The sequence below is a fragment of the Bactrocera neohumeralis genome, unplaced genomic scaffold (assembly GCF_024586455.1).
Source record: "Bactrocera neohumeralis isolate Rockhampton unplaced genomic scaffold, APGP_CSIRO_Bneo_wtdbg2-racon-allhic-juicebox.fasta_v2 cluster09, whole genome shotgun sequence".
Lineage (NCBI taxonomy): Eukaryota > Metazoa > Arthropoda > Insecta > Diptera > Tephritidae > Bactrocera > Bactrocera neohumeralis.
This window is the reverse complement of record NW_026089622.1, coordinates 35,100,296-35,112,914: the sequence shown is the minus strand read 5'-3', so window position 1 is coordinate 35,112,914 and position 12,619 is coordinate 35,100,296. Positions and strand designations below refer to the sequence as shown.

Below are 12,619 nucleotides of genomic sequence, written 5' to 3'. Positions count from 1 at the left end.
AGACTGTGTCCTCATTCATGATGATTGTCTACTCCTACTGGAGTGGGCGGCTTGGCCGCATAGAAAAGCTACATTACGGCTCCGACGGTCATATCCGATTCGTATTGATCTCCGTACGCAAAACGGAACACTAACCAGACCGCTCGTGGCTATGCTTTCTGCCAACCACCCACAATCGCAAATCCGAAAATCGAAACAACTGAAACGATAATATCGCGATATAATAAAATCATTAAATTAAATAAACAAGGAACATGCCAATAAAAAAACCGTTAAAAATAACAAACCGTAAGTAAAAATAACAAAAATAACCAAAACTAAGCCAAAAATGGTCATCAATACGACACCCATTCATGCCACATATCGTGGCACGATCACCATATCTCGCTGATAGAAATTTATAACCAATAATCTTCTCTATACAGATCACTATGGATGTAGATACACCAGTTACAACCCCGCAAACCGCTCGGGCTACCAATCCGCCACGCACCGGGCCTACACCAGCGCCCGAAATGTGAATTTGCAACAACGCCGGCACTTGTACCGGCAACAGCTGCACCGACTTTTAGGCTAAACAGTCGTTAATCCGCCTGGGATGGTTAGATGAGCTTCTGGCCACCCCACAATATAAGATAACTGGAGACCCTAAGGTACACACCATACTCCCAACACATCATCGCCTCCCACACTACACATATTTCATATGCTACCCATCATCTACACCACAAGTTCACACCAGGCTCACGGGACACCAAACTGCCAATCAACAAAGGCTGCGGCGGTCACGCGGGCCCAATATGCCACAGGCCGCATCGCTGTACATCGTAAAAAGTAACTGAGGCTTGAAATCGCCGTCGTCATAAACCAACGGGTGAGTTTGCGGCTTTTATTTTAATACTACCATCTTTAAACTTTTTATTTTGACCTTATATTATCGCCAAAAGTCAATTTCTACAAAACAACACTATTTGAAAATAACGATGCCATTTTTTTTTAATTCATAACTTTTTACAGTTCAACACATTTTGAAAACATTCATCAAAAAATGTCCTCATCAAAACCTGAAAGAATGGATAACCACAAAGGATCCGCAACAATGGACAAAGGATCGACAGCGTGGAATACCTCTTTTCTATTCCGATCCGCGCGCATAATCGTTCGTATGTCCGTTTGGTTTTGTTATTTTTCTTCACTTTTATCAAGAAATTGCAAGTCGATGCAAATCACTGTTTTGAGTATGCCGGAGTATTTGAAAAATGTTGTTTCTAAATTTATTCTTTCCAGCATATGCTGGTTTAAACACACCCGTTCATGTGATAAGCACCCAAATACATTTTCAAAACTCCATTAAGTTATGTAACACAATTCCAACCAGTAACGGGCACTTTTTTTTATTTTTCCCAATCGTCTTTTTATATTGACATAGTTTAACGAATTAAAAGACAGCGGCTCCGCTGGCTAGGTTAGATTGTCCGGATGGACGAGAACACCCAGCTCCCTGGATGAAATCCGAGTCACCCGCCGGGGTGCGTAGAAGAGGAAGCTGTCGTTGGAAGGACCATCAACCAGGACCTGGATACGCTTGAATATCCAATTGGCCCACGTAGCGAAAAGAAGAAACGATCCCACGATTTGTTAAGTGGTTTAATTGGATAGTGCTGATGCTCAAATAAGAATAAGAAGAAAGGAATATTGTATAGTTTTCGAGATATTTGCATTTAAAGTTGAAAATTTTGCAAAATTTAATTTTCAGTTTCTCAGATGCTATAATGGTAACCACTCAGCACTATTATGCACTTTTTTACACTTCCAATATCATGGAAAAGTTTAAGATTTTATTTTTTTAAATTTTAGATATTTGCTCCGAGAATAAAATATCCAGGAAAATCGGTTAAATTCTTTGCCAGTGTTACCAAGTCTTTGCGCTCATAAATGGTAATAAGTAGGCTTTTTCAAATAATAAGTGTTACCATATCAATAGTGATTATATTAAACAATAAAAATAAATATGTACTCAGTAATGCATGAAAAACTTATCCTAGGCGACCGAAATCACCTGAGTTCAAACAGTTTTACGATTGAAACTAGTTTTTGCGTTGGCAGCCTTGCATAAGGTTTTTAGAAAGATAAACTGTAACAACATATTGGCCGATCAAAAAGTCTTGGGGTATTTTTATTGAATTTTTTTTTATTAAAACTTGAAATTTTGCGTTGGATGACCTTGCCCAGCACGACCGATGCTACGGCTGCTACAACACCGGGGTGTGCCAACACCAGCGATTTTATCGCAATTTTCGACGAAAACTCGGAGCGTTTTGATTTTACTCATCTTACACCAGAACGAAAATGTATTTGGCGTAAACCTATTTTTATTCGTTTGATAAATGTGTCCATAAACTGGCAAAATTTTATTGACAACTTGAGATGCATTTTTGTTATCGTAGTAGTACTGTAATAATATTTATTGTAAATATATTTTGCTTATTTTGCGACGCTAAACATCTAAACGACGTAAAAGAAACGACAATATGTAGAAATGTTGTTAGCGTGAAATGAGTTATCCAAAGATATAGCATAACTCGATGCGACAATAAAACTAGAACCATGCGCTTTCAGCGCCAACTAGCGAAAATATTTGCAAGATCTTTTTATAACCTAATACATACAAATATCTCGAAAAACTCAAGTTTGCAGGACCAAAATTTGCAAATGTTAATAAAGATAAAATTTTTTTTAATAAGATTCATAAAAACCTGAAATTTTTCGAATATAATGTTTTCCACCCTCCAACTTGAATCTAAACCTGAAACGTTTTGCCTTTCAAAAATTGTTTACGAGCTGTTTTCTCCCAAATGAAAACATCATGGGTACTACCAACATAAATCGCGTTATGACACTATGTTTAAGTAGAGAAAATGCAAAGTTGCCAAACAAAAATGGAATAAGTAGCCTTTTTTGTTTATCTACGATCTAATCAACATCGATCCGGCTTTATTACTATTACTCCACATTGAGTGCAATCAATAGCACCAAAACACGATTAAAACCAAGTTAGATGAAAAAAATCTGAAAAACAAAACACTTTAGGTAAACAGTACATCAAATATTTTTATTACCTGATTATAAATTTTTCGTACGTTTGTTTTTATTGATTTGTTTCTAAAGATGTCGAAAGCCTTTAAAATTAGTTTACACAATAATTTTCCTTCAATGATGTTTATGACAAACTTTTTTGCACACGAAAAACTGTCTTGCTTTAATGATGCAAAAATATTTGGCCAACGTCTCTCAAATATGATCCTGTCTCATAGTAATGAAGTGGCAGTCATTCTTAATGATTTTGGGGACAAACGTACGATTTTCGCCACTTTTCATATGAGGACTTAGCTCTTGAACAAGGCTATTGCAGGATCTTTTTTAAAACGGAATAGCTCTTCAAAGCGAGCTTCCGGCAAAATGAAATGAGTCAGTTATATCCCTCAGATGTCGCCGATGAACGCGTAACATATTCCGTTGGTCCTCAATAAGGCAAATAATGCAGCAGCTATCATAATTTGGGCACAATTCCGATTTCTTTGGCGCCGCGATTTGAAACCGTTGGAAAGAATAAGTCCTCTTGATTAAAAAATATACAGGGTTATAGGTACCGCAAACGCTTAGTTTACGAGATATTCGAACTTAAAGTTCAAAAATTCCCAAAATTCGAGCATTTCAACAAGCTATTTTACCGCATTAAACACACTTTACTCACATTTTTCACTTCAAATTAATTAATTTAAACTATAAACTTTTAAATAAATCCACATCTTACACTTTTAACAGTTTTTTTACCGAAGAAATCTTTATTTTAAAAATTACATTTTACCCTCGTAGTGAACATCATGTGTGTGCTAAAATTACGACGAAATGGAGCGCTGCCATGTGATAATAAGGAAATTCGCTGAAATGCCTTTTTTCCCAAAAATTCCTCTATCCATTCATATGGATATGTTCTTTAATTAAATTTAATAAACAAATATGTAATATAATATACTAATATTATATAATAATATTATATAATAATATTTAACCATTTTGTAATGAAAACTCAAAACTTTGTTTGAATATTAGTGAAGATAACCAAAAAATATAACCACTTTATAACGAAACTCAATATATTTTTTTTTTATTTTAACGCAGAAAGGAGTACTATGCGAAAGTACTTCACTGACCTCGGATATTCGCTCGACCAGGGTTATTTTTTTAAAGCGCGGCCGAAGGCCGCCAACGCAAAAGGTGTACTACGCGAAAGTATTTCAGTCAGCCCGGGTATTCGCTCGAGCAGGGTTATTTTTTTAAAGCGCGGCCGAAGGCCGCCAACGTAGAAAGGAGTACTACGCAAAAGTACTACAGTCACCCCGGGTATTCGCTCGACCAGGGTTATTTTTTAAAGCGCGGCCGAAGGCCGCCAACGCAGAAAGGAGTACTACGCGAAAGTACTTCAGTCACCCCGATATGATATAAATTTTACAATATTATTATAGATTTTTCTTATTTATTTTTATTAAACATAAATCGCATATTATACATATACTTACATATGTATAGTATATATGTATACATATATATATATATATGTATATGTATATAAACAAAGAAAATCGTTAATAATCCTACAAATTTGGTGTTTGAGATGTGGCAACGCTCGTTTTCCTCATAATTGTAAACAATCTAGCCTTTGCAACGATGAGTGTTCTAAGTGATTTTTAAATTAATAAATATAGATAAAATATTACAAAATAAAAGTGAAATGTGAACTTATTTCAATCTTTAAAGTGTATATTTAAATATAACAAAGAAAAATGTGAAAAATTTAGAGAAACATAAAGAAATAACATGTTTTCTTAGTGCAAATTTTGGAATTTTTAAACGTGAATATTTCAAAAAATATTAGTTATTTTTACATTATTTTCGGATATTCCTCCTCTGGAGGAGCTACCCAATCCGCACATACCCCATTTATATGGAAATTCGTTTTTTTTACCCCGCCGCCAAAGTAATCGGAATCGTGCCATAATTTGATTCACTAAGAAATTATAACATTGATAATAAATTTATACATTCAAAATATATATATAGTATATAAAATATTATTTGTACTTATGAATAAAAAAAATAAGAGTTAACAAAACTTTTTTGCAGTAAACAAAACAAATATATTCGTATATGTTTCGATGTTTATGCATTCATTTTAGTTATAGCACATTTTCGATAACATCGATAACGACTCACCACAACCATAACGAAAGTTGACTTTTCTGAGTTACAGAAACACTTCAAAACAATTGTTCGTTATAAACCTTTCGTTACGCAAAAGTGATATTTCTTTCGATATCATAACGAAAAGTTACAGAAACGCACTACAGATGTTTACTAATGTGACAAAACTTGCAAATGAAAACATTTGGAGGCAATCCTATTAAATTTTTAATGAGTTCCGAATTAAAGAAAGATTTTAAGAGACAACATTTATGGATGGAATTTATAGATGGGAATTCGAAATATTGTCGAAGCTAGAAGGGAAATAGTGACCGAGCGATATATGAGCGCTTGGGCAGAAAGCGAAAACTTTGACTCGGTTTTTCATTTTTACGATTTTTCTTAATTTGCGGGCAGGATTGAAAGAAACTAAACATATGGAAAGGAGGCAAAGTTTATTATCTTTGGCATTAAATTATCTTCTATTTAAACTAAAAAAATTAAGAAAATTTAAGTTTGAACATATGTTTAAGCAACATAAAGTAACATTTTTGGTCAAAAACCACTTTTAAAAAATTTAGAATTTTATTTTTAAATTTTTCTAGTTTAACTTGAACATAAGTTATTAACAAATATGAATCTTTTAAAATTTTTGTTTCCGGCATTGCGACCTGCATACTTTCCGCTGTCCAACAAATGCACATGCGAGACTCATGGGGCAATTGCTTCCTAAAGGCAGAATATCAAAGAATTCGTATCCAAAAAATTTTCGGGTGATGTTCAAATATATAACTATAAACCCTCGAAATTTCGCTTTAATCAATTATTTCTTTCCCTCCCAAAAAAAAAAAAAAAAAAACATCAAGCCTCTAAAGCGGCCCCCCACTTAAATATCCGCATTTTTTCCAAAACTCCATATTTAAGACATTTCGTACTTTATTCTTATGTTTTCTCCTATAGAAATAAAGATAAATCAATTCGTAACAATAAAATAACTCGATTTCTTAACTTACATTTCAAATCTGTGTGCGACTATCTTCTTGCTTTGTTTCTGACAGCAAAACCGATAAAATTGGTTTCAGTGACATCCAAAACCGATACAAATTCTGTTTCGAATATCAAACCAATAATGTCTGAATTCATGACACCTACTGCTTTTTTTATCGGTTTCAATTCTGATTCCGACAATTATCATATTCCACAACAACCCTGATTAACTCAAAATAGTGATTGGGACATATGGATATGATTTATAGCTGAATCAGTGAATTCCGCCCCTCCCTTCCTCAGTAGCCGACCGCAGCGAGTAAAATTTGTCAAAAGTTGAGCCCCAAATCAGCCATCTTGTTTTGTTTTCATTTGAACAATGTTGCCATTGCTCAATACGCATTTATATATAGTTTGTACACATCTCAGTTTTCAATTACAACTATTAAAAATAGTTTATATATTTATAAACAATAGCATTCGACTCTGATTTTGAGTTAGTTTCAGAAAATTTCAAACATATTGAAGACAATTTTTATAATTACTACGGTATATCCAGACTGGCAACATTGCATTGTGAGAGAGCAATCAGCTGACACGTTTCTACGGGAATAATCCAAATACCGTGGAAATCTACGGTATCCTACGGTAAACCGGACGGTAGAAGCGGTGTTGGCTGATCATTTACATTGTGCTCTCATTAGATGGGTTGTATCAGCAAATTCGGGCTGCGGTTTTTTGGGGGATTTGCTGATTGCGCTCTTAGTATATTAAGAAATAGTTAAGCTAAATGAATTTGATATGATATTAGGACAACAGGGACTTAGAACTCTTAAAGTAGAAGTAAATTTATTTGATTAAAGTTTAAAGTACCAGAAGGAAGTGACCCATAACGTAGAGCAAAAATAATTTAATTTTCCTATCAATAACCCTCAATACGAAGAAGACATTAGAAAACTAAAGCTAAAAAACTTTCACTACAACTATTCAGGTGACAATTAGGACCCAGACAGATGATCCAATATGGACAAATCAATATCCCTATCAAATGCGGATAATGACTTTGTGAATAAAGATATTAGCGAATTATTAAAAAATGGAATTATTAAACCAAGTAAAAATCTCCAGTGTTCTAGACGTGCGTACTCTACGAGGTCCTAACATCGACTCGGAGCACTACCTTGTTGCAGCCAAGACTCGCACCCGCCTCTGTGCAGCAAAAAACGCACGCCAAGAAACACAAGAAAGGTTCGACGTCGAGAAGCTGCAGTCACCACAGATAGCAAAACGATTTACTACTCGGCGTGCACTCCTGCTCTCTGAGAGCACTCGTCAACAACTCGGTATAAGGGAAATGTGGGACGGCATTTCAAACTCCTTACGTACAGCTGCAACCGAAACCATTGGTTTTCGAAAAGTGCAAAAAAAACAACTGGTACGACGAGGAGTGCCGTATCGCAGCGGCCACAAAATAGACTGCCTACCTCGCAACATTACGATCGACCACAACACGTGCGGAATGGGATAGATACCAAGAGTTGAAGAGGGAAGAGAGACGCATTTGCAGACAAAAAAAGAAAGAGGCCGAAATGCGTGAGTATGAAGAGCTTGATAAGCTGGCCGACAGGGGTAGTGCTCGAAAATTCTACGAAAAGATGCGGCGGCTAACTGAAGGTTTCAAGACCAGAGCATACTCTCGTAGAACCCCCAAAGCTGATCTAGTGACCGATGTCCAGAGCATGCTTAAATTATGGAGGGAATACTTCTCCAGCCTGATGAATGGCAGTGAACGCACAACGCCAGGAGAAGGCGAACCCGATTCCCCAATCGATGACGATGGAGCAGACGTTCCATTGCCCGACCATGAAGTTCGAATAGCAATTGCCCGCCTGAAGAATAACAAAACGGACGGGGCCGACGAATTGCCGGCCGAGCTATTCAAACACGGCGGCGAAGAACTGCATCAGCTGCTTTGTAAAATATGGTCGGACGAAAGCATACCCAACGATTGGAATTTAAGTGTGCTATGCCCAATCCATAAAAAAGGCTACCCCACAACCTGCGCCAACTACCGTGGGATTAGCCTCCTCAACATCGCATATAAGGTTCTATCGAGCGTATTGTGTGAAAGATTAAAGCATACCGTCAACAAACTGATTGGACCTTATCAGTGTGGCTTTAGACGTGGAAAATCAACAACCGACCAGATATTCACCATGCTCCAAATCTTGGAAAATACCCGTGAAAGGAGAATTGACACACACCACCTCTTCGTCGATTTCAAAGCTGCTTTCGACAGCACGAAAAGGAGCTGCCTTTATGCCGCGATGTCTGAATTTGGTATCCCCGCAAAACTAATACGGCTGTGTAAACTGACGTTGAGCAACATTAAAAGCTCCGTCAGGGTCGGGAAGGACTTCTCCGAGCCGTTCGATACCAAACGAGGTTTCAGACAAGGCAATTCCCTATCGTGCGACTTCTTCAGCCTGCTTTTGGAGAAAATATTTCGAGCTGCAGAACTAAGTAGAGAAGGTGCCATTTTCTATAAGAGTGTACAGCTGCTGGCGTATGCCGATGATATTGATATCATCGGCCTCAACACCCGCGGCGTTAGTTCTGCTTTCTCCAGGCTGGACAAGGAAGCACAGAAAATGGGTCTGTCATCAAACAAACAGTCGTCGCACTCGCGACTAGGCTCTCACGTCACTATTGACAGTCATAACTTTGAAGTTGAAGATAATTTCGTCTATTTAGGAACCAGTATTAACACCACCAATAATGTCAGCCTGGAAATCCAACGCAGGATTGCTCTTGCCAACAGGTGCTACTTCGGACTGAGTAGGCAATTGAAGAGTAAAGTCCTCTCTCGACAAACAAATGCCAAACTCTGTAAGTCGCTCATAATTCCCGTCCAGCTATATGGTGCAGAGGCTTGGACGATGACAGCAACCGATGAGTCGACGTTACGAGTTTTCGAGAGAAAGGTTCCGCGAAAGATTTATGGTCCTTTGCGCATTGGCCACGGCAAATATCGAATTCGATGGAACGATGAGCTGTACGAGATATACGACGACATTGACATAGTTCAGCGAATTAAAAGACAGCGGCTAAGCTGGCTAGGTCATGTTGTCCGGATGGAGGAAAACACTCCAGCTCTAAAAGTATTCAACGCAGAACCCGCCGGGAGAAGGACCTGGCTTCGCTTGGAATATCCAATTGGCGCCACGTAGCGAAAAAAAGAAACGACTGGCGCGCTGTTGTTAACTCGGCTATAATCGCGTAAGCGGTGTCTACGCCAATTAAGAAGAAGAAGAAAAACCCATATAATTAAACCATATGGACTCTTCCAAAAAAAAGGCACTGACGAACAAGGTAAGCCAAAAAGGAGAATGGCAGTTGATTTTCAAAAAATTAATGCTCAGACAATCACTGATCGACATCAAATACCTGATGTAAATATGACTATCAAAAATTTAAGAAAAGCAAAAGTATTTTTAACTATAGATTTAGAATCCGGATTCCATCAAATTTCAATAAAGGAATCCGATAGAGAAAATACCGCCTTTGCAGTCAATGGAACAAAGTATGAGTTTGGGTTGAAAAACGCACCCCCAATCTTTCAACGATGCGTAGATGATATCTTACGAGAATATATAAACGATGTATTCATGGGCGTCCGCAGAAAATGACTAAAAGGGGGGCAAATCTATTTTATTTTTATTTTTTTACTTCAATAAAAGCCTTCTATTTTCTTCCGCGAATTTCGTGAGAATCTTATCAATAAATTCCTGGTCGTCATTTACGGCTCTTCTGTGTATGCTCAACATGCAAAGACCTTCAAATAGAAAAAGAATAATTAAAAAATAAAAAATAATCATACAGAACAAACCATTTAAACGCTTTTCAGCCATTGTTGACCTTAACCATGTTTTCACTCGCCGTAAAGTGCTGAATGATCTTTCTATGGTGGCAGTTGTATATGGAAGAGCTAAAAATATCTGCAAAGCTTTGTATATGCATAGATAAAAGATATTAGACTCCTCCAATAGCTTAAAGCGCCCATACACGAGCACACAAGTGCGTTCGATCGGTATGTGTGCGCTTGTGGCTTATCGTGTATGGGCTTGTTCGCGTACCGATCCATGTTCGCGAAAATGTTTGATTTTTTACGATCGGTGCGCGAACATGTTTATCGTGTATGGCGTTGTCGGCGCACGAAATCTCTTCTCTCGTGTCGCCGAACAGTGAAGATCGCGGACAATGGCAAGTGTTAAGGGGAGAGCCTGCTTTCGAGGCTTCAAAAAATCGATATTTTTGAGGATTTTTTTGGGAGGGAAAGAAATAATTGATTCAAGCGAAATTTCTAGGCTTTATAGTTATATATTTGAACATCTTTCTGCCTTTGGGAAGCAATTACCCGATGCATCTCGCATGTACATTTTTCGGACGGCGGGCAGGATGCAGGTCGCAATTTCTATCCGAAACAAAAAATTCAAAGAGAGTCATATTTTTTATTAATTTATCTTCTAGTTAAAAAATTCCAAAAAAAGTGTAAAATTTAAAATCTTATTAAAAATTTAATAAGTAGTGGCTTTTTAAAAATATGTTAAAACTTGACTTTTCTTAATATTTTTTTTAGTTTAAATATAAGATAATTTTATGTCAATGATAATAAACTTTGCCCTAATTCCATACGACGTGTAGTTTGTTTTCTATCCTGCCAATTAAGAATAATCGTTAAAATGGAAAACCGAGAAATCACACTTCAAAGTTTTCACTTTTTGCCTAAGCGCTCATACATATACATACATACGTAATGTAAGAAAAATAAAAGTTGGAATAACTTATTAACGAAATACAATGAAATAGATAAAAATGCTACATTAAAAATAAATTCCAAGAAATGTTCCGCTTGCCTGTCGCACATGTTAACTCTGTGAAGAACGAACGCAAAATGGATTTGTGTGTCGTGTATGGGCAAACGAATTCATACCGATCGAACGCACTTGTGTGCTCATGTATGGGCACTATTAGCCATGTCATCAAATTCAGTTTTATCTTTCCACAAGGCAATCCATAGACCTATTTCATATTTCAAGTCATTTAAGTTATAAAAAGAAGCTGCAGACAATATTTGAAGGTCGATTTAAGTACAGCTGGGTGAAGGTATGACTAAGCAAAAGAGGGATTATTTTGGTCGGAAAAGCGATTTTCAAAAGCCATTATTAACGAGTCCAAATACGGAATGTAAATTGAAATCTTAAAAAATTCTACTACAGCCGTTGCTGGTTAATTGGCACGATAAACTTGACGGGCAACAATCCTTGGCAAGCTAATTTCAAAACCAAGTTGCAGGGCAATATTTGTAGCTTCGTCAAAAATGGATTTAAATGTGCTGTCTGCTGTTTGTCTATCAGACTTGATTAATTGCACGATCCGTTTTATATGGTTAGCAATGGCAAGTATATCCAACTGCTTACTCTGGAACAAATTTGCTGTTGGCTTCAAGATTGCTGAATAGTGCGAAATGATGCACAGACAGACAACGAATGTACTTTTAGCTGCACAACTTATCACCTGGAGAGCAGTTTTCCTTGTTGCTGGGTTTCCTTCAAGTGAAAGTTTTTCTAAACCTTCTGTTATGGCCAAAAAGTTATTTTTGAAAACACCTATGCTTTTATACTTTTGTGACCAACGAGTTTCACATAAAAGTGGCAAATTTGGGACATGTTTTCCTCTAAGTGGCGGTTCCCGAAAAAATGTAATTACCTCCTTAATAGTAGTTGTTGTGTTCCCAATTTCTGCAACGCTGTTCAAATCATTGATCACTAAATTTAGCTTATGAGAAGCACAATGGAAAAAAAAATTTTTTTTATAAAAATCTTTCATAATTTTTTGCACGCCACCATCTTTGCCAGCCATTGTTGCACAACCATCATAACCCTATCCGATGCATTTATTAGGATCCAAACCATAGTTTGTAATGAAATGATGTATTGCACTTGCATTTGATTTTGCGTCCATATTGTCTCGCTCAACAAAGCCTAGGGAATCTTCACGTAACTCTGAAAATTCACTGCAGAAATATCGCACTCCAACAGACAATTGTTCTTTCACAGCTTTCATCTGCTAAAATGCTAAACCCTTCAGCTTTATCAATGGAACGACAAATTGTTTCTTTGAGCAAGTCACCACAAATATTAAGAATTTCGTTCTGAATACGAACAGAAATGTGCTTCGCATTGCCCTTAGCGTTTTCAAAAATTAATTTCAAATCTGCGTCGGCTGAATTTAATTGCAATTTAAGCAAATACCTAAAAATGCCTAGTAGTACATAACAGTTAAATTATTATCTTAAATAAAAAAAGTTAATTCCACTAAAATGCTCACC

General features: G+C 36.8%; 1 protein-coding gene across 2 annotated transcripts in view; it reads right to left on the bottom strand.

Moving 5' to 3' along the window:
• Positions 1-12,619, bottom strand: part of LOC126764078 (craniofacial development protein 2-like) — a 379,198-nt gene that overhangs the window by 349,599 nt on the left and 16,980 nt on the right. The gene's annotated exons all lie outside the window — the stretch shown is intronic.